Source organism: Erythrolamprus reginae, chromosome 11 (assembly GCF_031021105.1).
Source record: "Erythrolamprus reginae isolate rEryReg1 chromosome 11, rEryReg1.hap1, whole genome shotgun sequence".
Taxonomy (NCBI): Eukaryota; Metazoa; Chordata; class Lepidosauria; order Squamata; family Dipsadidae; genus Erythrolamprus; species Erythrolamprus reginae.
The window spans coordinates 28,102,185-28,128,644 of NC_091960.1; the positions used below are offsets into that span (position 1 = coordinate 28,102,185).

The following is a 26,460-nucleotide window of genomic DNA, read 5'->3' on the forward strand; positions in this document are numbered from 1 at the left end:
GAACACCATTGGGTTCGCCCATCACTACTCGCCACTGATTCGCTTCCTCCTGTACCACAAGGGCATGCGCACATATGCAGTGCCAAAACCCAAGCTTCTGCGCATGCGGAAAAGCCCAAAACAAGATTGCGGCACCCACGGACCAGCACAGACAGAACCAGTTCCCTGGAGTCAGCACTGGTTTACTAACAATTCCAAAGAACCGGTTAGAACCAGTAGGAGCCCACCTCTGAGTATACACAACAGTACATATGAGCCATTTCTATAACAACAGACCTATCTAAGTTAACAAAAACAGAATCAAAGTTTATTTTTGTTTTTTGTTTTGTTTTTTCATTGCAAACATAAAACACTGAAGCAATTTCAGAACAGAAACAAAGTTAGATATATTCTTATATATATATTCTTATATATATGACGGTCTTGGTATATTCGGGTTTCTTCCTGTGTAGGATTTAGAAATTTCTGGCAACGTATATGTATACATATATACATATACATATACAGCTTCTTTTTTGCCTCTTGCCCCAACCCAGGGCCATTTCAAGGCAGTTAATTTGTTCATAGCCGACCAACTATATTCTGTATGTGTCACATGTTTTTGCTGAATTTTTAAAATTCAGTCTCCCTTAATTTTAAAAAATATATACACATATTAAGAAAGTCCTCTATTTTTATTATTTATATTTATATTATTTTTATTTTTATTATTTATGTTCATATCATTTATATTTAGACTCTTCGCATGTACATTTATATTTACATTTATATTATTTATCATTCTAAATGCCCCTCAGCTGCCAAATGGACAGCGCCCTTCTCAGGCATCCACATCTTCATCTTCAGGGCTCCACACAGCAGACTTAATGTGCTCCTGGCCTTCGCATGGGCTTGGGGAGTTTTTCCTTTCCCCACTGTGGGTTGGCTATGGAACGAAACTTTGAGAAGGACCATTTAAAGGAAATTAGCCCTTAGGAGCCCAAATTTTTATTTAAACAAGAGATCTGCCAGAAAAATTGCTTTCAACTGTTTTGGAGGAACGACTTTGAAGGAGCAATGTTGAAGCAGAAAGATTGGGAAGGCCAAACTTGGCAGTTTCCCCTGGCACCTGGCTTACATGAACAGAAATAGCCATAGCTCTTAGACTTATACACCGCTTCAAAGTGCTTTACAATCCTCTCTAAGCAGTTCTCTTGCCTCCAACAATCTGGGTCCTCATTTTACTGGCCTTGGAAGGATGGAAGTCTGAGTCACCTTTGAGTTGATGGGGATCGAACTCCTGCCAGTGAGCAGAGTTAGGCTGCAATCCTTCATTCTAATCATTATGCCACCACAGCTACAATCTATAGCAGGAAGAAGCTGTAGTGGTCATTTTTTTTAATGTCTGACGACAATGCATAACAATCTTTATGCAGTCTTCGGAGAGGGGAGGCATACAAATCTAATAAATTATTATTATTATTATTATTATTATTATTATTATTATTATTATTAATCCCTTTAACAGAATATGGAGCCACGCATATTTTCTAAATGCATAAACGTAGAAATGATTAATTCTTAATAACAAATTAAATCGGTTTTGTCATCAGAGAGAAATCAAGATAACTTTTAAAAGTTGGGTGACTTTGAGCCAGTCCAAGCGATAAATCCCAGTAAGGGTATGGCTAGCTTGCAAGAGCAAAAATAGCTTGAAATATATCTATATTAGTCTCCCTTCCTTTTCATTATCAGCAAAAATGCATTACGCATATAGAATACAGTTTGTTGGCTATAAAAATTTAACTGCCTTGGATATGGCCCCTGGAGGGGCCGAGAGGCAAAAAGGAAGCAGTATGCTCCCCCCCCCCCCCCCATATTTGGGTATACCAGGTTGATTTGACAGAAATATTTAACTCTTCCCTGGTAGAAGTTGGGAGGAGAAGAACCTGTGGCCTAGAGCTTAAAACTACTGCCTTACCTCCAGCCTACCCAGGTTTACCTCCCAGTAAGGGTATGGCTAGCTCTTGCTGATGAGAGCAAAAATACTTGAGATAGATCTATACTAGTCTCCCTTCCTTTTCATGATCAGCAAAGATATGTCACACAAATACACACACACACACACACATCAAATCCTGGTAAGAGTATGGCTAGTTGATGAAAGCAAAATATTTATTTATTTATTTATTTACTTACTTACTTACTTACTTACTTACTTACTTACTTACTTACTTACTTACTTACTTACTTACTTACCGTACTTACTTACTTACTTACTTACTTACTTACTTACTTACTTACTTACTTACTTACTTACTTACTGTTAGAGATGAAAGAGACCATGAAGGCCGTCGAGTTCAACCCCCTGCCCAAGCAAGAACCCCTATAGTACACCAGTCAAGTGGCAGTTCAATCTTCTCTTAAAAATGTCCAGAGTGTTGGAGTTCACAACGTCCGCTGGTAGGTTGTTTCATTGGTTGATCGCTCTGACCGTCAGGAAATTCCTCCTTATCTCCATGTTGAATCTCTCCTTGGTCAGCTTCCAGCCGTTGTTCCTCGTCCGGCCCTCTGGTGCCCTGAAGAATAAAGTGATCCCCTCCTCTCTGTGACATCCCCTCGTATACTTGTAGACTGCTATCATGTCCGCTCTGACCCTCCTTTTCTCTAGGCTATCCATGCCCAGTTCCCTCAGTCTCTCTTCGTAAGTCTTGGTTTCCAATCCCTTAATCATCTTGGTTGCTCTTTTTTGCACCTTCTCCAGAGTTTCAATGTCTCTTTTGAAGTGTGGTGACCAGAACTGAATACAGTAAGCCAGGTGTGGTCGGACCAGGGTGTAGCAGAGTGGTATTAAGACTTCCCTGGTCTTGGAGTGTATTCCCCTGTTGATGCAGCTTAGGATTGTGTTGGCTTTTTTAGCTGCTGCTGCACATTGTTGGCTCATGTTTAGTTGATTGTCCACCAAAAATAGCTTGAAATAAATCTATACTAGTCCCCCTTCCTTTTCATTATCAGCAAAAATATGTTACACAGAGAGAGAAACATGCACACACAGGTATGCATGTACAGTGGTACCTCATCTTACGAACATAATGTCTGCAGAAGGACAGCGACAACACATGAAACAACACAGCATCAGTGCGTATGATCTATAGTGTTAAGGAAAGAGGGTCTGGCTTCTAGATGGAGTTGGTGTTTCCATTTTGTAGGGTTTTATAGAACAGTTGAAGGGACTCTACACTTGTCCACCCATTCCTGGGTTTCTCAGGTAGACCAGACATGAAATATGGCCAGATGAGCTAATCCACTTTACTGCAAAGCTACACTGGCAATAGCAATAGCACTTAGACTTATATTTATTTATTTGGTTGGTTGGTTGGTTGGTTGGTTGGTTGGTTGGTTGGTTGGTTGGTTGGTTGGTTGTCTATTTATTTATTTGTCTGTCAGTCTGTTCATTTGTTTGTTTGTTTGTTTATCTGATTTCTATGCCGCCCTTCTCCTAGGACTCTGGGGCGGTTCACAACAAAGAATGCAACCCGCGAAGAAATCAAATATTTAAATATTTAAAAGCACTAAAAACTTGCTACTAAAATCATAAAATCTAATTTAAATTAATCCTAAAAAACCCTACACATTTAAGAAACAGACATCCACATTCATCTTCATTATTCTTCATTCATGGACCAGGGATATCAAAATATCTATTGTGCTTTACAGCCCTCTCTAAGCGGTTTACGAATGTCAGCATCTTGCCCCCAACGATCTGGGTCTTCATTTTATTGACCTCGGAAGGATGGAAGGATAAGTCAACTGAATCAAGCCAGTGAGGATCAAACTCCACCACAAGCAAACCAGAAGTTTGTTTTTCTAAATTTCCAGTTTGCCCGTTGGGCTGTTTTTTGCATTCTGTGACTTCAGGAAGCTTCTCTGAAACCTCCGAAGAGCAAAAAGGTCTTCACGAAGGCCAAAAATCAGCTGGCCAGCACGCTGGAGCTGGAATAGGGCAATGCCTCATGTGCCCTCCAATACGGCTCTGCATGCTACCTGTGGCACCCGTGCCATGGGTTCACCATCACTGTCCTATAGCATATAACCATTGCATCAGAGGAGGGCCTAACTCAAAGTCAACAAAACCTGCGACTTTGCTTGTCTACCAAAGAAACTGGAAGATAATGGTGCCCTCTGGTGGCACTTGGCATAAAATGTGGCATGTCCATGTCAAGGACAAAATCATCCTCACCAATACCCAGAGCTGAAGTTTACTTAACGTTGCTGGGAGTCACAAATTGCTAATAGGTCGAGACAAGCAGGCAGCCTCCAAACATAGAAACATAGAAGACTGACAGCAGAAAAAGACCTCGTGGTCCATCTAGTCTGCCCTTATACTATTTTCTGTATTTTATCTTAGGATGGATATATGTTTATCCCAGGCATGTTTAAATTCAGTTACTGTGGATTTACCAACCACTTCTGCTGGAAGTTTGTTCCAAGGATCTACTACTCTTTCAGTAAAATAATATTTTCTCACGTTGCTTTTGATCTTTCCCCCAACTAACTTCAGATTGTGTCCCCTTGTTCTTGTGTTCACTTTTCCTATTAAAAACACTTCCTTCCTGGACCTTATTTAACCCTTTAACATATTTAAATATTTCGATCATGTCCCCCCCTTTCCCTTCTGTCCTCCAGACTATACAGATTGAGTTCATTAAGTCTTTCCTGATACGTTTTATGCTTAAGACCTTCCACCATTCTTGTAGCCCGTCTTTGGACCCCTTCAAACCTTGGCTGGTTTGAATTATGCTTAACATACAAGTAACAGCCCTTCTGGTTTAAGTCTCAGTGGGATGTACAAACTCAGCCACTGATAATTGGTCCATAAATCTTAGTTCAGCAAAACACGGTTTTGTGCATAAGCAGATGGGATGAAGCCATGTGGGACGGTGGGAATTAAAGGCCTTAAAGAATAAACTTTCAAAGCACTACTGCTCGACTTCTGGTTTTGCCAGTTTGAAGGCAAAGTTATAGAGAGGCATATTAAGAACTTTGACATTCTGTGAAAGTGAAAATTGGACTTTGAGGAAGCAGAGTATGAAGGTGGTTGAAGCTTTTTGAGCCGGGATGGCAGAGTAGTTAGATTGCAGCACTGCAGGCTACTTCAGTTAATTGCTACCTGTAGTTCAGCAGTTCAGATCTCACCACCAGCACAAGATTGACTCAGCCTTCCATCCTTCCGAGGTGGGTAAAAGGAGGACCCAGATTGTTGGGGGCAAGATTCCTAAGAGGTCAGTAAGGGGCGAGTACAAGTGCACTAGAGTGCCTTCCGTCCCCTGTCCTATTGCTTTCCTATATCTCCTATACCTTTCTTCTATTCCTATATCTCTTCTTCTATTCTTTCATTGATATGTTCTATTACTTTATCTTCTTTTCTATTATTTCTTAGATATATTTTACTATGAGTATCTCCTCTATAACCTTCATCATGTATTTTACTATGATATATACCCACTAAAACCCTCATTGTGTATTGGACAAAATAAATAAATAAAATAAATAAATAAAGAGGCTGATTCTGTAAACCGCTTAGATAGGGCTGTAAAAGCACTATGAAGCGGTATATAAGTCTAAGTGCTATTGCTATTTTGAAGTTTGCCATTGGAGAAGGTTCCTGAGAAGCCAAGAAAATTAACCGAAGGATCATTGAATATATCAGCCCAAAGTTCTTACATGAGGATCAAATTATCCTAATTTGAACACATTATGGGAAGACCTGGCAGTTGGAAAGGGTTCTAATGGAAGGAGAGAGGAGGGGACCAGCATCATTTCAGTGATGGTAAGACCTGAAAGTTCAGGTGAGGGACAAATCACCACGAAGAAGCCTATCAGTGTGGTCTCCAAGAGTGGATAACCACTAGATAGAATCTAATCAACCACAATCGTTGTTAGAAATAAACCTGGGTGCCCAGAAGCAGTTAGCATTTGTGGAACTCAAACATTATCTTCTTTGGAATTGATATTTTGAAGTGTCTGGATTGAGAAGAAGGAGATTTCAGAAATAGCTTTTACAACACACTTTGAATATTTATGACAATAAACATCTGCCAAATTTTGGGGCAGCCACTCTGCTGATGACCAGTTTGCTTGTTTATTCAATTTATATCTCTCTCTTATTTGTGACCCATTCTAGGCTGCATGAGTAACACTTTGGCCTATTTTCTTCATAACAGAAACAACACTGTGTCATGAACAGGGGTGACTGGCCCCTATAAATCCAGAGGTGGGATGCTAAGGTGGAACGGTGATGTTTGCTCTCCCCCGTGGCTCTGAGTGCTAGCGGAGTCCAGCGCAATTCTGCTACTGCACCTGGGCAGGTAGCAAAATCGTGCGCGGTTACGCAGGGGCGCCACGCATGCAGGAACAGAATTGCTCTGGACTCCGCTAGCACTCAGAGCCACGGGGGCGAGCACACATCACTGTTCCACCTTAGCAGCCCACCTCGGTATAAATCCCCTTGGCTTGTATGCTAATAAACCATCCAGGGATGTAATCCAGCAGGTTCTGGCAGGTTCTGGAAAACCAGTAGAGGAAATACCACCTCTGGCTGGCCCAAAGTGGGGTGTGGGAATGGGGATTTTGCAATATCCTTTCCCTACCATGCCCACCAAGCCACACCCACCAAGCCACACCAAGCCCACTAAGCCCCGCCCACAGAACCGGTAGTTTTTAAAAATGGATTTCACCACTGAAACCATCCTACAGTTAAACAACTCTGGATTGGTTACAGGTGGTCCTCACTGTGTGGCCACCATGAGAGTTTTGTGCCATTTCATGACTTTTCTTGCCATGGTTGTTAAGTAAATCACAGCAGCAGTTAAGTCTGACTTCCTCGTTGACTTTGCTTGTCAGAAGGGGACCACACCCATAACTTCGGGAGGCAAGCCATCCACTGATCGTTCTCGCTGTCAGGAAATTTCTAGGGTGGATCTCTCTGTTACATCTTGTCCTGCCATCAGGTGTTTTGGAGAATAGGTCAACCACCTGTTATCTATGACAGCCCCTCAAATATTGGAAGACTGCTCTCATGTCTATCATGCTATTTGATTGTAAGCCAGAGTTGTGATAAAATGGATGGTCAATAAATTTGATAGACAGCTAGATTAAATAGTGAGATAGATAACTAGATAGCTGGATTGGATGACAGATAGATAGATAGATAGATAGATAGATAGATAGATAGATAGATAGATAGATAGATAGATAGATAGATAGATGATAGATAGATGATAGATTAGATTAGATAGATAGATTATCTATCTATCTATCTAATCTAATCTATCATCTATCTATCATCTATAGATAGATAGATAGATAGATAGATAGATAGATAGATGATTAGATAGATAGATAGATAGATAGATAGATAGATAGATAGATAGATAGATAGATAGATTACATTAGATAGATAGATAGATAGATAGATAGATAGATGGATGGATGGATGGATGGATGGATGGATGGATGGATGGATGGATGGATGGATAGATGAGAGAGGGGGGGAGATGATAGATATCATTCCTAATCCGCCTCTTTGTTAAGACTAAAAATACCTTGTTTGCATAACTAATTTCAAGACAGGGCCTGGTTTATCCAGAGCAGAAGCTTCCTTCTTCCTTCTATTTTCCCTGTGGCAACAATCCTATGAAGTATTTGGGCTGAGAAAGACTGACTGGTTCCAGCTGGCCTTCAAGGTCTATAGCAGGACTAGAATTCACAGTCTCCTGGTGATTGGCACCAAGTCACCTAACTGGCTTTCGTGGCTAAAGGCGGAATCAGAAACCCACCGTCTCCATCTAATACAGTCATTTGCTTCTTCAGTCAGCCCTTCTACAACATTAGCAGCCAGTCTGGGCCATCTAAAATCAGCTCCTCTACAACAAGTATATGTTTCTCTTTTTTTGAGAGCCACTTAATTCTTAGCCTGTTCTTAGCCAAGCATTTCTTCATTGGTTTTCCACCTTTCTCCATCAGCCCCATCTCCTTAGTTGGCTGTTGCTTCTATTTCAGCTGCTTATTTCCAGCATGGACCTGCTCCAGGTGGGACTCAAAACCTCCTCAATGGATTCCAATTGAGAGTTGTCTGAAGCCAACAGCTTCTACCAGGAATGCAAGTCAGGATGGGTGGGCGGACAAAAACCCCCATTGGTCCTCCCACAGAGTTTTCCCCACAGAAGAAGCAAGATGGATTTCTAGTTTATTTATTACGTCCATGCCTGTGGTCCTGAGACTATTTATGTCGTGGTAAGAAAAAAATAAAAACAAACATCTTAAGCGACCCTCTTTGCTATTTCTGGGCCTAAATTATACCTACATTTAGGTGGGTGAGTGTTGAGGTTTGGTTAGTTTTACCTTCCCCCGTTTCCTACAAGGGTTTTCCCCCTCCTTTTTTGGAGGGTAGATGGTGGGTTTTTTTTTCTCTAGGTAGTTTAAACTTCAGCTTCCTTTAAAGTATTTTTCTTTCCCTCATTAAATAGATGGAGGCGCCATCTAACCTTAAGCCAGCACTGGTCAACCTCTTTCTTAAACTAGGAACTCTTTGCAAATTTGAGATTTAATAATAATAATAATAATAATAATAATAATAATAATAATAATAATGTCACTGCTCACAGTCACTCATGCCCTCATCACCTCGAGGCTCGACTACTGTAACACTCTCTACATGGGGCTACCTTTGAAGAGTGTTCAGAAACTTCAGATCGTGCAGAATGGAGCTGCGAGAGCAATCATGGGCTTTCCAAAATATGCCCATGTTACTCCAACACTCCACAGTCTGCATTGGTTGCCAATCAGTTTCCGGTCACAATTCAAAGTGTTGGTCATCACCTATAAAGCCCTTCATGGCACCGGACCAGGGTATCTACGAAACCGCCTTCTGCTGCACGAATCCCAGCAACCGGTTAGGTCCCACAGAGTTGGTCTCCTCCGGGTCCCGTCAACTAAACAATGTCATTTGGCGGGACCCAGAGGAAGAGCCTTCTCTGTGGTGGCTCCGACCCTCTGGAATCAGCTCCCTCCAGAGATTAGAATTGCCTCCACCCTCCTTGCCTTTCATAAACTCCTTAAAACCCACCTCTGTCATCAGGCGTGGGGGAACTGAAACATCTCCCCCTGCCTATGTAGTTCTTTGTATATGATATGACTGTATGTATGTTTTTTATATATATTGGGGTTTCTTGTTTTTTAGACTTTTTAAATGTATTATTGTTATTTTAGATTCTAACTATTAGATTTGTCATTACATATTATTGTTATCATTGTTGTAAGCCGCCCCAAGTCTACGGAGAGGGGCGGCATACAAATCTAATTAATAATAATAATAATAATAATAATAATAATAATAATAATAATAATAATTTATTAGATTTGTATGCCGCCCCTCTCCGAAGACTCGGGGCGGCATACAAGATTTGCTCACTCTGCAAAAGCTGCTGTGATTTCTTACCCATAGTAGACTGTGTACAAACACACACCCCAGCTGCTACATAGCAACACTTTCAGCATTTGAAGTTACCTGCTGCCCTTCGCTAAGCTTTTGCGAAGCTAATGTCTTGGTATTAGCTTAGCAAAGGCTTGGAATATTGCATCCAGTTTGGGTCACCATGATATAAAAAAGGATGTTGAGACTCTAGAAAGAGTGCAGAGAAGAGCAACAAAGATGATTAGGGGACGGGAGGCTAAAACCTGAAGAATGGTTGCAGGAACTAGATATGTCTAGTTTAGTGAAAAGAAGTACCAGGGGAGACATGATAGCAGTGTTCCAATATCTCAAGGGTTGCCATAGAATAGAATGGGATGGGATGGAATAGAATAGAATAGAAACGTAGAAATGTAGAAACGTAGAAGATTGATGGCAGAAAAAGACCTCGTGGTCCATCTAGTCTGCCCTTATACTATTTCCTGTATTTTATCTTAGAATGGATATATGTTTATCCCAGGCAGGTTTAAATTCAGTTACTGTGGATTTACCAACCACGTCTGCTTGAAGTTTGTTCCAAGCAAACAGAATAGAATAGAACAGAACAGATTAGAACAGAATTTTTTTATTGGCCAAGTGTGATTGGACACACAAGGAATTGATCTTGGTGGATATGCTTTCAGTGTACATAAAAGAAAAGATATGTTCATCAAGATCATAACAGACACAATAATGGTACAAATAAGCACTTGGTTGGTTAGTAAAAGTCTTGACTGGCATAGGGTTGGACAAGAAGTCTTGCAAGGCCCCTTCCAACTTCATTATTCTGTGTTCTGTGACTTTGACTCCCAGAATTTGCTAGCCAGAATGGGAGGAATTCTGGGAATTGAAGTCCCCCCTTAGACCTGCTGAGAAACTCTGATCTAGAGCAGTGTTTCCCAACCTTGACAACTTGAAGATATTTGGACTTCAACTCCCAGAATTGCCCAGCTAGCAAATGCTGGCTGGGAAATTCTGGGAATTGAAGTCCAGATATCTTCAAGTTGCCAAGGTTGGGAAACACTGATCTAGAGAATCGATCCAGCTTGGGAATTCTGGGAGTTGAAGACCACACATCTTCAAGCTGCCCAGATTGACAAATAACTGCACGGTGGGCTTCCTGCCTGGGAATTTTCAATGCCAACCCATTTTGGAGGGCAGCAGGCTTCCGAAGGCTGCTCCAAAGATAATACGCTCATTCGGAGCAGCATCTCCAACCCCACCAGACTTCCCACAAACGGAAACCTATGAATCACGCTAAAGAAGTGCAAAGCATTCGCCCGACAAACAGAAGAAAGATGACATTCTTCTCCCTGTAATGGAGCCGCCCGGAGCTCAGCTTACAACAGAGATCGGACAGGAAAGAAAAGATCCCGGCGTTTATTTTGTTTTAGAGGGACTACAAGCAGGGAATGAGAGAGAGAGAGAAGGAATAACAATAGCTCTGGATGTGTGTGTCTGTCTCTCTCTGTCTCTATCTGTGTGTGTGTGTGTGTGTGGTGTACAGGGGCAGGTTTCCCTGAAAGAAAAAACAGACTGGAGTTATTTGCTCTGCCAAAAACCCAGGTCACAAGAAGTTGGAATTCTTTCTTCCATCTCCTTCGAAATGCGACACATTCCCAACTCTAAGCATCAAAGTTCCTCTCTCGCAAAACCTCCACAAAGCTTCTAGCAACTGGGAGGCAAGTTTGCATTTATTTATTATTTTCAATCCAGCCTTTTTCTCAAAGGCTTTCCTGGGAAGAGGGAGAAGAGGCCATGCCTACAGCCAGTGATTCTAAACTTAGATTCTGCCCCAGTAATGTGTGTGTATGTTCACAATGGGGGTAGTAAGTTTATGCGCTATTTATTGAATACTTAACAGGTTTTTTTAATTGTACTTCCTTCTCTAGTACTTTAGTATGATCCTTAATTGCTTTTAAAATATGAAATAATTAAATATGTTTTACCCGTAAAGGCTTTAATCATTTTAATCATTATCCAGAACTGAACTTTTATAGCCATGAAAGAAAATCGAGCTACTTGCCTAATCTGTTATCATACTGAACCTTGTGGGTTCAGTACAAAACCTTAAAATGTTACTGTGCTCCTCAAAAAATAATGCTGTCTATCATGTGTCCTTCTTGTGGCTATTCAAATAATGTGACTTAATCAACTGAAAAAGAGTCCAAGCACCTATTTGAAAACTTACCTTGGTCGGTAAGCCGGTCCCACCCATTCATATGACCTTTAAGCCACCCCCTGGTCACATGATTGGCAAGCCACTCCTACCCAGTCACATGACCATCAAGCCACACCCATACAATAAGCCACGACCACAGTGTGGTAGTAAAATTTTTTGCAGCCCTTCACTGTTCTGCCCCAACCAGGAGTTGGCCCATAAAAACTCAAGAAACCCACCCAAGGGTGAAGACCAGCATTATCTGGTCTTTTTTGCCACTGTTATTAAGTGAAGTACTACGGTTGCTAAGCAAATTTGGTTTCCCAACTGACTTGGCTTGTCAGAAGGTCACAGAAGCTGATCCCATGACACCGTCATAAATACAAGTCAGTTGTCCAGCATCTGAGTCTTGATCCTACGACCATGGGGAGCTTACAACCATAGCTGAGTGTGAGAAATAATCACCTTTTTTTCAGAGCTGTTGTACCGTTGAATGGTTGCTAAGTGAATTTAGGCTTGTAAGTCACAGACTACCTGTGCAGTTTCCCAGGCAGACTAAAGCTTTCACCCCCAGTTAAGTTTGTTTTTAGAAAAATCTTGACTTTGCTCTACCTACAATAAGAGCAATAATTGCAAACTGGACTCCTACCTTCCCCTCCCTCCCAAAAAATGTAATTACAACATGTTAATATTGAAAACAGTTTGGGGCATAAAGAATGCTGGCAACCATTAAGACGCTAAATCAACGTATATTAAACCCAGGATTATCAAATAAATCACTTCATAGATTATACTAAATCCAAATGAGTAGAGTCACATGTCTTGTTAGATCAAAACAAACTAATTACATTATTTGTGGCTTAGCGTAATCTGTGAACCAGTCCCTAAATACCATCTTTTATAAAGTCATTTCCAACCAAACAAGCACAAGCTTCATTCAATATCCATAGTAATGAATGCAGGTGTTTTTTTAAAAAAAAAATACAGCTTCTGGCTAATAATTAGGATTTAAATTAAACCTGAATAAGCTTAGCACTACATGCTTGCATTATTATTATTATTTATAATTGCTGGGTGTTCTTGGCCAATTTATACATAATACAAAGCCATAATGTGGTTTATTGGGTTTGGGGCTTCTGGCTTACTGTTACATTGTGAACTAAACTACCATGAGTTGTTCAACTAAAACTGCTTTTAATAAGTTCCGAGTTTGCTTTACATCATGTAACTTTAGTCTCCATATAGCTCCTTAGTTTTGCATTATCCAAAGAGAGCAAAGGAATCAAGGGTTAAGAGGTCTGATTCACACAACATATAGCTGGGTCAATTATAAACCTGGTTATGAATTTCCACAACCCGCTAAATTTACACCCTTCTCTTCTCTTTTGGAACAATGATAGGGGTTAGTTTAGCAATGGCACATAGACTTAGATATTGCCTCATAGTGTTTTACAGCAGTTTCTGAGTGGTGTATAATTGTCAACCTGTTCCCTCCAACAATATAGAAACATAGAAACATAGAAGTCTGACGGCAGAAAAAGACCTCCTGGTCCATCTAATCTGCCCTTATACTATTTTCTGTATTTTATCTTAGGATGGATATATGTTTATCCCAGGCATGTTTAAATTCAGTTACTGTGGATTGATCTACCACTTCTGCTGGAAGTTTGTTCCAAGGATCTACTACTCTTTCAGTCAAATAATATTTTCTCATGTTGCTTTTGATCTTTCCCCCAACTAACTTCAGATTGTGTCCCCTTGTTCTTGTGTTCACTTTCCTATTAAAAACACTTCCCTCCTGGACCTTATTTAACCCTTTAATATATTTAAATGTTTCAATCATGTCCCCCCTTTTCCTTCTGTTCTCCAGACTATACAGATTGAGTTCATTAAGTCTTTCCTGATACGTTTTATGCTTAAGACCTTCCACCATTCTTGTAGCCCGTCTTTGGACCCGTTCAATTTTGTCAATATCTTTTTGTAGGTGAGGTCTCCAGAACTGAACACAGTATTCCAAATGTGGTCTCACCAGCATTCTATATAGTGGGATCATAATCTCCCTCTTCCTGCTTGTTATACCTCTAGCTATGCAGCCAAGCATCCTACTTGCTTTCCCTACCACCTGACTACACTGTTCACCCATTTTGAGACTGTCAGAAATCACTACCCCTAAATCCTTTTCTTCTGAAGTATTTGCTAACACAGAACTGCCAATACAATACTCAGATTGAGGATTCAGATAGGTCCTCATTTTGCCAACCTTGGAAGGATGGAAGGCTGAATTAACCTTGGTCAGGATCGAACTTCCCGCAGTGGGTAGAGTCAGGTTACAATACAGCATTCTAACCACTGTGCCACCAGGACTCTTAGAAGGTTGTAAGTAACCTCTTTGCAATGGAATGTACTGAGAAGTTTGATCCCCAATAGGGAGGGGTTACATTGTAGAAGAGTAACAAGCAACTCAGCTCAACTATCATGTGTGATAGTTGACAGGGGTCTCCAACCTTGGCAACTTTGAGCCTGGAGAACTTCAACTCCCAGAATTCTCCAGTCATCAGCAACTCCCATTGCTGCTGACTGGAGAATTCTGGGAGTTGAAGTCCTTCAGGGTCAAAGTTGCCAAGGTTGGAGATCCCTGTTGTAGAGTATATGCAGACTAAATAGAGTCTTTAGTTTATAAGCTTTTGTCTAGTTCAGGGGTGGGTTCCTTCCAGTTTGGACCGGGTCACCCAAACTTGTAGCGACCCGCTGGTGATGTCACAGTGACGTCACCAAACCAGATTGGCCAGTGCCAATCTGTGGGTGCCACCATTTTTAAAAAAGAAAGTTGGGGTTTTTTCCCCCTTCTGATCATGTGCAGAACCCAAGTTCCAGCACTGTGCATGCAGTTGCCATCTATTTATTGGCTCTTGTTTGTTTGTTTTTTCAGATTTTTTAAATATTGTGCATGTGCGTGCATGGGCCCACAAGGCGCGCCCACATGGAGTGGGAGGGAGCGAGCCAGCAGTGAGGAAAGTTGAAACCCACCCCTGCTATAGATATGAAACAATGAAGAACTGAGCCTGGAATAAATAGTGGTGTAAACCAAATTGTGGGATATAAGCAGATTCTGAATTTCTGATAGTCATTATTATTATTATTATTATTATTATTATTATTATTATTATTTATTAGATTTGTATGCCGCCCCTCTCCGAAGACTCGGAGCGGCTCACAACAACAAAACAACACAAATACAATGATTAAAAACAATTTAAAACCTTTAATATCTTAATATAAAACTCTTAACAGTCATACATCTCAGACAAACCATACATAAAACGGAAACGACCCAGGGGAATCAATTTCCCCATGCCTGACAGCAGAGGTGGGTTTTAAGGAGTTCACATGGACCAGGCAGTCCATGTAATATTTAGGCCAGTTCTTAGCTAGCATTTCTGCCTGTCTCTCTCCAATATCTATTAATCAGGGTATAATTCTGAACATTTTAATATTGTTCTGTGAATTAGAATCTTGAGAAATGATACTTACGGTGTCCTTATAATGCCAGAAACAAAAGGCTCCACAATTGCAATTTCTAGTCAATAACATCCCAGTCACATTCCTAAAAACACCTGTCTCCCATTTTAATACAGCAGCAGCTATCGCACAAACTATTGCAATAGAGAAGTTATGATTTGTAGACCATAATGTGTGATAGATTAAAGTATAAAATTGAAGATTATTTATTGTGCAAATGTGGAGTGAACTATTTATAGTATAAACTATTTAACTTTAATCATCTTAATATTAAGCACAATTAATTATAATTAATTACTATTCACCAGTTATGAGAACTTTAATATTAAATAATACAAATAATTGCATAAGATATGGAATGATATACATAAAAGTAAGATAGCTATGAGAGAAATAGGATATTTCTCTCTTTTCAAAATTTTTCTTTTTCTGTTTTTCATTCTTTCTTTTTTCTTTCTTTTTTCTTTTCTTCTGTTTGGTTGTTTATGCAGTCCTTTTTTGTTATAGTTGTCTAATAAGACTTTCAATAAAATATTTTTTAAAGTTAAAAAAAAAGTTACGGAAATTGCTTTTATAAACACCCTGTTTGGTAGTTCAGAATGCTTTAAATTGACTGGAACCAGGGGTGGGGTTATTTGTTTATTTTATTTATTAATTTGACTTCTATGTCACCCAATCCCATGGGTTCTAACTTACCTCACCACCAGTTTGCTTCCTCCCATGCCGCATGCCAAAAACTCAGCTTCTGCACATGTGCAGAAGGAACCAACAGCTTCTGGGCGTGTGCAATAGTCAAAAACAAGATGGCGGCACTTATGGTGCTGCCTAGAGAGCCAGTTTGGGGGCATAGCCAGCTGGCAATTGCTCCCAGTTGGGTGAGAGTGGGGACATTCCTGCTACCAGTTCTAGAGAGCCAGTCCCAACCAAGAGCAGCCCACCTCGGACTGGAACCCTTTTATGAACTTTTTGCATAAAATGAAAAAAATATATATGATTATGGCTTTCAAGATTAGGCAGGGTAAGTTAAAGAAAGAAGAGAATCATGAGGTAATTTTACAGAGAGCTTAAAATATAATTTTACTTATCAGTGAAATATTGAAAGCCCTTTTTTGTATCTTTTTTCTTTCTCTTCTATTTTTTATGATGTAAAAAGGATATGGAGACTCTAGAAAAAGTGCAGAGAAGAGCAACAAAGATGATTGGGGACTGGAGGCTAAAATGTATGAAGGACAGGTGCAGGAACTGCTATCTGTAGTTTGAGGGGGGAAAGGACATATGGAGACATGATAGAAGTCTTCCAATATCTCAGGGGCTGCCACAAAGAGGCACTATTCTCCGAGGGACCTGGGGGCAGGACAACAAACAATGGGTGGAAACGAAACAAGGAGAGAAGCAACTTAAAACTAAGGAGAAATTTCCTGGCAGTTAGAACAAGTAATCATTGAAACAGAGGTTGCCTCCAGAAGTTGTGAATGCTTCATCACTGGAAGTTTTTAAGAAGATGTTGGATAACCACCTGTCTGAAGTTTATTTATTATTATTTATTTATTAATCAGATTTGTATGCCGCCCCTCTCCGCAGACTCGGGGCGGCTCACAGCAATCGCCATACAATGTAAACAAATCCAATATTTAAATTAATTTTAAAACACCACAAGTTAAAACCAATCATACACACTAGCATACCACACATAAATTTTATAAGCCTAGGGGGAAGGAACGTGTCAATTCCCCCATGCCTGACGACAGAGGTGGGTTTTAAGGAGCTTACGAAAGGCTAGGAGGGTGGGGGCAACTCTGATATCTGGGGGGAGTTGATTCCAAAGGGTTGGGGCCGCCACAGAGAAGGCTCTTCCCCTGGGTCCCGCCAAACGACATTGTTTAGAAGTGGTGTAGGGTTTCCTGCCTTAGCAGGGGGTTGGACTAGAAGACCTCTAAGGTCCCTTCCAATTCTATTATTTCTATTTTACTTTATTTATTTATTTTCCTTTCCTGCACTTTTGGCTTTCTCTCTGATTTTTTTCCCTTATATGGTATTAGTTTGAATTGAATTTCTCTCTGTGTGTGTGTGTGTGTGTGTGTGTGTGTATGTGTACAGTATATAAAACTTTTTAACCAGCTATGAGATGCGTTTTTCATCACCATCAAAAGAAAACAGTGCCCACGGGCATTTCGCTTGGCATCCACTCCGCCTCTCTCCATCTTTTTTTAGATTATGTTCAAAATAATTTTGACTTCAAAAAAAATATAGTTACGCAGGTTGTGATGAAAAGCAAAGCTCCATCCTTTGGTGGGCTCTGCATTTCCAGAAAGATCTCCGGGCCTTTGTGTCCGCTGACTCTTTTTGAAAAGTACAAAACGGTTGTGTTTGCTGTGTTGTTGGAAGCTGTGCCTGTTTATGGTGATGGGCAGAGGCTGTTGGGAGCAGAGGGCTAGAGAAAGTCGTCAGAAAGTCTCAGATATTCATGAAAACATTTTCCCACCCTTTGGTATGCCATACCGCCATGTAAGTTGTTTTATTACCCTGTTTCCCCGAAAATAAGACGTACTCCGAAAGTAAGGCATGTCAGAGGTTTTGCAGAATTTGCTAATATAATGCACCCCCCGAAAATAAGGCGTAGTCAAGTTTACATACGGTACGGTGGAAAAACATACAGTACCATTCAAAGCTGTTCATAGCGGTACCGTAATAATGTGGCGTCCCCTGTCAGCCCCTTCCATCGCTTTGTACCGTCCAGTACAGCAGACACAGTCTGCTGCTGTCTCACCACCATTACAGTCTCCACTACAGTGCGTAGACTGTAGTTCCTCTGGTGGCCAGAAGCTGCAATAGCGGGAGTATACTGTTGTACCATATAAGTGCCATCGTTTGTGTGTGGGGGTGCCATACTGACAGGTACCGTTCCGTAATTAGTGTACCGTACGGTACACTTTCTTTGGGAGTGTCAGCTTTTCTGCCTGTGAATTTGTCTTATTTGAGAAATATAATGCACCCCCCAAAAATAAGACGTAGCACAACTTTTGGAGCAAAAATTAATATAAGACAGTGTCTTATTTTCGGGGAAACACGGTAGTAAGCAATAGCAATTTGTTTCCACTCAGTGCAATGATTGCTAACCGGACTTTATTTATTTATATTTATATTTATATTTATATTTATTATATTTATATTTATATTTTTATTTATTTATTTATTAGATTTGTATGCCGCCCCTCTCCGAAGACTCAGGGCGGCTAACAACAATGAAAAGACAATGAAAACAAATCTAATATTAAAAATAATCTAAAAAACTCCAATTTAAAGAACCACTCATACATACAAGTATACCATGTATAAATTCTATAAGCCTAGGGGGAAGTGAAATTTCAATTCCCCATGCCTGACGACAGAGGTGGGTTTTAAGGAGCTTGTGAAAGGCAAGGAGGGTGGGGGCAACTCTGATATCTGGGGGGAGCTGGTTCCAGAGGGTCGGGGCCGCCACAGAGAAGGCTCTTCTCCTGGGTCCCACCAAATGACATTGCTTAGTCGATGGGACTCTTATTCCTTAATTCACAAAAGCAAAGGTCGTAACAGGTAGCCCTCAATTTATAAACACTTGTTTAGCAATCTTTCAGAACTACAATATCACTGGAAAAATAGACATTTATGATCAGTCCTCACATGTTGTAGCCTCTTGGTCATGTGATCGAAAATCTGGGCACTTGACAACCAGCACGTATGTATGATGATTGCAGAACCCCAGGTTCACAAACCCAGTCCACCCACTCAGATGTCATCAGACCAGTCCACACCTAGAGTACTGCATCCAGTTTTGGTGACCACACTATAAAAATGATGTTGAGACTTTAGAAAGAGTACAGAGGAGAGCAATGGGCACTATCCAACAAAATGAAATTCAGGGGTGAAAAAAGTAAGGTTCTACATTTAGGCAAGAAAAACAAAATGCACAGGTACAGTATATATGTTGGAACCGTGCTCAACAGTAGTAATTGTGAGAGGGATCTTGGAGTCCGAGTGGACAACCATTTAAATATGAGCCAGCAGTGTGCAGCAGCTGCCAAAAAAGCCAACACAGTTCTAGGCTGCATTAACAGAGGGATTAAATCAAGATCACGTGACGTTAATACCATTTTATAAGGCCCTGGTAAGGCCACACTTGGAATATGGCATTTTGGTTTGGTCACCACGATGCAAAAAGGATATGGAGACACTCGCTAGAAGCTAAAACATATGAAGAACGGTTGCAGGAACTGGGCGTGGCTTGTTTAATGAAAAGAAGGATCAGGGGAGACATGATAACAATATTCCAATATCTTAGGAGTTGCCACAAAGAAAAGGGAGTCAAGCTATTCTCCAAAGCACCTGAGGGTAGAACAAGAAGCAATGGGTGGAAACTAAACAAAGAGAGAAATAACTTAGAACTAAGGAGAAATTTCCTGACAGTTAGAACAATTAATCAGTGGAACAGCTTGCCTACAGAAGTTGTGAATACTCCAACTCTGGCAGTTTTAAAGAAGATGTTGGACAATCATTTGTATGAAATAGTGTAGGGTTTCCTGCCTAAGCAGGGGGTTGGACTAGGAGACCTCCAAGGTCCCTTCCAACTCTGTTGTTGTTGTTGTTGTCCAGGATGATTAGAGGACTGGAAACAAAAATACACAAAGAGGGGTTGCAGGAACTGGGCCTGTCTAGTGAAGAGAAGGATCAGGGGCAGACATGATAGAAGTCTTCCAATATTTGAGGGGTTGCCACAGAGAAGGGGGGGGGGGTCAACCTATCTTCCAAAGCAACTGAAGGCCAGATAAGGAATAATGGGTGGAAACTGAACCAGGAGAGATTCCGGGTCCCACAATTACCATTTGTGATCATCCCAGCCAGCTTCCAACAAGTGAAGTCATTGGATAAAGTTGGATTCGTTTAATAACAACATGATTCACTTGAGGACCAGGTGATTCACTTAATGACGAGAGCAAGAAAGCTGTCATAAAATCGTGTGTGACTCACTTGATCATCTCACTTGGCAATGGAAGTTCTGGTGCCAATTGTGTGATCACCAATCAAGGACGACCTTTTATTGAATTTTGGTACATGAAACATTGCATCTAGAGCAACACTCTGGAGCTGAAGGCAACTTATTTTTCAGTTGCAGTAGGAGAAAATATGGCCAACTCATAAAATTTCAGTCCAGTTCCCTGGAAGCCTTCTCTTTTGGAACAAAGAGGCCCAGGGTGGGGGCAGGGAAATCCATGGTGTTTCTACAGGTTCTGGAATATGATGCGGGGGTCAATGGTGGGTTGCTACCAGTTTGCACCGGTTCCAGTGAACCGGTAATGGCAGCGGGAGGTTCTGCCCATTCACCCAAATGTCATCAAAAACACTCTGCGCACATGCAGAAGTGTTGCATGTGTGCAAAGCACGGACACACACCCGCACACTCCTGTTCCGAAACCACTGGCAAATATAAGTGAAACCCACTAGTGTAAAGAGTGTTGGTGCAGACTGTTTACAAGGAATTGGAGAACACAGGAAAATTGTCATGTAGTGATAAGAAGCGACATTTTGTCAATTTTCGCCGTTTTTTTTGCTTTTGTGCATACACGGAAGCAAAAATATCAGTGAAAATAGCCGAAAACCCATAAGAGTTGGCTTGTTGCACATGCACAAAAGCCAAATCTTGCACAGGGCATGCACCGGCCACCGAGAACCATCCAGGTAGCACGGTAAGTGGCTGCCCAATACTGCATACACGGCACAAAAGCGTTCCCTGCTCCAAGATGGCCTTATCATTGCCTGCCTCTTGCAATAGAGTAGTGTTTTTCAACCAGTGTGCCGAGGCACACTAGTGTGCCGTGAGACATGGTCAGGTGTGCCGCAAAGCTCAGAGAGAGAAAGAAAGAAAGAGAGAAAGAAAGAAAGCAAGAGAGAGAGAGAGAGAAGGAAAGCAAAAGAGAGGAAGAGCGACGAGAGAGAAAGAGAACAAGAGAGAGAGAGAGAAAGCAAGAGAGAGAGAAAGAGAACAAGAGAAAGAAAGAAAGAGAGAGAAAGAAAGCAAGAGAGAGAGAGAAAGAGAGGGAGGGAAGGAGAGAGAGAGAAAGACATAGAGGAAGGTAGGGAGAGAGAGAGAATGAGAGCAAAAAAGAGAGGAAGGAAGAGAAAGAAAGAGGGGATGGGGAGAGAAAAAGAAAGAGGAAGGAAGGGAGAGAAAGAGGGAGAGAGAAATAGAGTGAAAGGGAGGAAGAGAGAGAGAGAAAAAAAATTTGTCCAAACTTTTTTTAGCCCCACCCCACCCCGCTCAATGTGCCCCAGGGTTTCGTAAATGTAAAAAATGTGCCGCGGCTCAAAAAAGGTTGAAAATCACTGCAATAGAGGTTCCTCTCTCCACCAAGGCAGGTGACAGCAAATAAAATGCTCGCAATCCCACTCGAGACTGCTACTGTTTGGGAAGCAGAAATCATTTTCCTCTTGGCCTCTTTCAGATTCGCCTCCTCTAAGGAATACGGCCCGGCCTGCAATGGAGCAGCTCAGAAGAAAGTCGACAATCTAAATCAGGACGGAGGCCCATGAGTAAAACCGGCTTAGCGTGTGGCTGAAGGCCAATTCTTGGACCGTTGCATATTTTGTCTGGCTGTCAACCCAACTGGTACGATCCCACCCCCCTCCTTTTCCGACACGATGCTCCAAAGTACAGCTTTAATTGAAGCCATGGCCGTACCTGAAACATTTTTGGCTCCAAGACATAAGCCTCAAATACATGAAGCATTCATAAAGGAGGAAGGGGGGAAAATGCTGAATGGGGATAAAGTGCTTTTCCTTCCCAAAATGACAAATACCAACCAATTCTAACACACTGGGATTAGGTTAAAAAAGGCAAGTTAATCTGGGTGACCAACTCCTGGCATGGTTTAGGGTAAAAATAAAGCACCGCTTTTAAGCATTTCTGGCTGGCCAGGATTTGCCATTGCAGTGGGACAGGTCGGATTAATTTTCTTCCCAAGTTAAGAGAAACATCAGTGTGCCATGCAGGAGTTTTAAATGTTAATGATGATAATGATGATGATGATGATGATGATGATAATAATAATAATAATAATAATAATAATAATAATAATAATAATACTGGACTAATACTGGCGGCACAAGAACAGGCCATTAGAACAAATGCTGTCAAAGCCAGAATTGAAAAATCAACAGACGATCCAAAGTGCAGACTCTGTAAAGAAACAGATGAAACAATCGATCACATACTCAGCTGCTGCAAAAAGATCGCACAGACTGACTACAAGCATAGACATGATGCTGTGGCACAGATGATCCACTGGAACATGTGCCGGAACTACCATTTACCAGTGGCAAAGAACTGGTGGGATCATAAGCCCGAAAAAGTGGTCGAAAATGAGCACTGTGGGACTTCCGACTTCAGACTGACTGAATTCTGAAGCATAACACACCAGACATTGTGATCGTGGAGAAAAAGAAAGCATGGATCATCGACATCGCAATCCCAGGGGACAGCAGAATTGAGGAGAAGCAGCTAGAGAAATTAGTGAAATATGAAGATCTAAAAATCGAGCTGCAATGACTTTGGCATAAGCCAGTGAAAGTGGTCCCAGTGGTACTTGGCACGCTGGGCGCAGTGCCAAAGGATCTCAGCGGACATTTGAAAACCATTGGAATTGACAAAATCTCCATCTGTCAATTGCAAAAGGCCGCTTTACTGGGATCAGCAAACATAATTCGCCGCTACATCCCGCAGTCCTAGGTGTTTGGGAAGCGCCTGACTGGTGATGAAATACGAAATCCAGCATAGTGATCTCATTTGCTGTGTTGTACTGACATAATAATAATAATAATAATAATAATAATAATAATAATAATAATAATAATAATAATAATAATAATAATAATATATTATTATTATTATTATTATATTAGATTTGTATGCCGCCCCTCTCATCTCTTCTCCATCTCTGTATACAGCAAGGAATCCAGATGCCAACTTTAAACGCCAATGTTTCCAAAGGGCCAGCCTTATTCTCTCCAAATCTTGATAGATCAAGAGCAATACCAACACTGCTCCATAGTCCTTTACTGCAGTCTTCCCCAATCTTTCTGGTTCCAGGGACCAGTTTTAGGAAAAAAATGTCTTCCATCGACCAGGGGTGGATGGATGATTTTGCAACCTATATCTTCTGCATGTGCAGGTGACGTTTCACTCACTTACCTGTCCTGGTTCCCAACAGGTTGCATATCTGTACGGCTACCGGTCTGTGGCCAAGGAGTTGGGGCACTTCTGCTTTGCAGCCCTCTCTAAGTGGTTTACTTATTGCCCCCAACAATCTGGGTCCTCACTTTACTGACGTCGGAAGGATGGAAAGCTGAATACATGTTGAGCCAATCGGGATCGAATGTCTGGCAGTGGGCAGAGTTAGCAATGCTGCAATTTATTTATTTATTAAATTTGTATGCCGCCACTCTCCGTAGACTCGGGGCGGCTCACAACAGTAATAGAAAAACAATGTACAATACAAATCTAATAATTAAAACTAAATGCTGCGTTCTAACCACTGCGCCACCGCCACGCTCAATGGTGCATGAACACAAATCTGTAATACCAACTATCTACACTCCTTCTCAAAAATATGCCAGTTTGATCCAGGGGTGCAGAAGTCTCAAATTGGCAATCAACAAAACGGTGGAATTCAAAGTGGCAAGATACAACCCACTCAGCAGACAACAGAAATTCCTTCCTGCTTTTAGTAATCAGAATTAAAATCCTAGCTTTAGCAGCTTTTATATATTTATGTGTTTATCAGATGTCTACAGCACCATATTAGCCACCTCATAGCAATAGCACTTAGACTTATATGACACTTCACAGTGCTTTACAGCTCTCTCTAAGCTGTTTTTACAGTGTCGGCATATTGACCCCAATAATTTGGGTTCTCATTTACCGACCTAAGTGTCTCTGTGCACTTCACATCATTGTCAAACCATACAAGGCCATAAATAAAAGTCTAAATTAAAAACAGGCTAGAAACAAGTTGCAAAGATCCAAGTTAAGATAAAAATCAAAGTACAAAAGCCCATAAGGATATGAGGTTAACAAGGCAACAGGCATTGTCCAAGGCCACTAGCTGTCCCCAAGTTTTCATCTATACTTCTACACACACACACACACACACACACACGCCAGAGAGAGGGGGGGGGAGAGAGATTTTACAAATTCAGATTTGTTTTTTGCAATGTGCAATGCCCCAGAGGTAAGCTATGTTTACAGTTTTGTCTTTAACACATGAATGGCTCTGATATTTGATTCAGTAGGGGACCTGGGAACCCATTTTCTGAATTACGTGTTTATTTATCTGACGCCCATAGACATAAAACAAGGCTAGCCTTCCAGTGGGACAGCTGCCCGCTCCAATTCCACACACAAAAATCCTCTTTATTTCTCCACAGTCTACCAAGAACTTCCTTTTTGGCTGGCGGTGTCTGTTTTCTCAGTACCACTTACGTTAAGGAAAAAAGACATTAAAACATCCCTGGAATTTGCTTGGCCTTACGACTTATGAAACATGCTGCATAAACGCCCAGAGGAAAACCATCTACTGAATATTGCACAAATTCTCTCTGCATCGAATTATTGTGTGACTTGGGTTCAACTGACATCGCCCGGAGGGGGGTAAATGTCACAGTGCATCTCTCTTTGAAGCCACAAAACATTTTTAGAAGCACAGCCAAAAATCCCATTTTATCCTAGGTTTTTTTTCTAAGAAAAAGGGGGAAGAATGAAAGGCAGCATTGGGCTGCAGGTAAATTTTTCATCTTGCAATGCGGGGGCAACTTTAACACTTTCAGAATTCCACTGCCATATGGTGAATTCTGAAAACTCCCTTTGGACAACCCCACTCCCTCCGTTTTAGTTAAAACAAATATATTAATATAAATATATTAAAACAAATATATTAATAATATATAGCAATGCGAAGCTGGATAGCAAAATACCGTACAATATAATTCACGGAACATTCGAGGGGAAACGGAGACTGACAGAACGCGACAGCCCGAATTATCAGGAGTTTTCAATGACTTTGGAAGAAGTTCTGTTTTGGGTTTTAAGAACCTGCATTGGCATTTCTAGGAGCCGGGGAGGAAGGAAGACCATGTGGATTTTTTGCATGCAGAACGATGAGACACCAAAGACCCTGGTCAAGTTTAAATCGCCCCATAATTCAAGTCCGCGTAAATTCAAATTTCCCTCGGCTGATAGATGGAGACTACAGGTCCCCTATGGCTACATCTGGCTGAGGAAGGCAGATGCAGTCTCAACACCGCAACTGGAGAAACTAGCTGGATCGTGGGAAACGGGAATGAGCGAGCGAGTCAGTGACAAGAGAGAGAGAGAGCGCGCGTCAAGCCGAGTCCACACGACTCAACTACCCTGCATACCAAGGTGTAACTCTTTTCTCGGGTTGAAGAGCCCCGGGCTACCCACAAGCCAAGCCACCCTCCCTCTCCACCAAAGGCTCAGCACGGGGAGGACAGGCAGAACCACGAGGGCTCTTATAACTGACCTGGGTTACGCGGGTTGTGTGAACCCAGCCAGCTGCCCCGGGAAGGAATCCAAACCGGTGAGGGGGGAAAACGCAACAGGAGCGCAGGCACCGCTGACCTCGGAGTCTGTGGCTTGGAGGCGGCCAGCCGTGGCCGGGGCTCGCGGGACTGGCGGGACCGGCTGTCCGAAGGACCTTGGCGGGCAAAGCGTAGGGAAGGAAGCGGCCGCGCAACCCAGGCAGGCAGCGGCAGGCGCGCGAGGTGAGCCAGCCAAGGCTGGGAATGAGAGCGCGCAGGAGGGAAGCCGGCGCTTTTCACGCCCTCGGCGGGGTTTCTCTCCCCCCCACTCCCCACTCCTCCTCCTGTCTTTTTTTGGGACCGGCCAATGCAGCTCCAGAGGGGCTGGGCCGGCTGCTTACAAGCGAATAAGACCTGCACCCACCCACCCCCTTTCCCCAAATCTCTGTCGCTCCCTCTCTGAGCGCCTTCCAGTTTCGCCAGGGTGTTTTTTTTTCCCGTGGCGCAAGGAAGGAGCGGGCTGGTTTAGTCGGGAAAGCCTTAAAACGACCCTTGTGTCGTTATTACAGTCGTCGCCTACTTGTTGATATGTGTTGCAGTCAAGCAGAGTTTTAGTTTAGGTTACTAGAATCTGAAGACACCTTGTAGGTCATTTAGTCCAATCCCCGCTCAATCAGAAGTCCCTAGCCATTTTGGACAAATGACAGTCCAATTTCCTCTT

At 41.8% G+C, this 26,460-nt stretch overlaps 1 protein-coding gene across 1 annotated transcript in view; it reads right to left on the minus strand.

Annotated features, from left to right (window-relative positions):
- The window catches only part of COL8A2 (collagen type VIII alpha 2 chain), a 284,052-nt gene extending 258,070 nt beyond the window's left edge, over positions 1-25,982 (minus strand). Inside the window, exon 1 of the mRNA XM_070764716.1 lies at positions 25,742-25,982. The gene's annotated coding sequence lies outside the window, so the exon portion shown is untranslated. The remainder of the gene's footprint in view (positions 1-25,741) is intronic.
- Between the last annotated feature and the right edge of the window lie 478 nt (positions 25,983-26,460).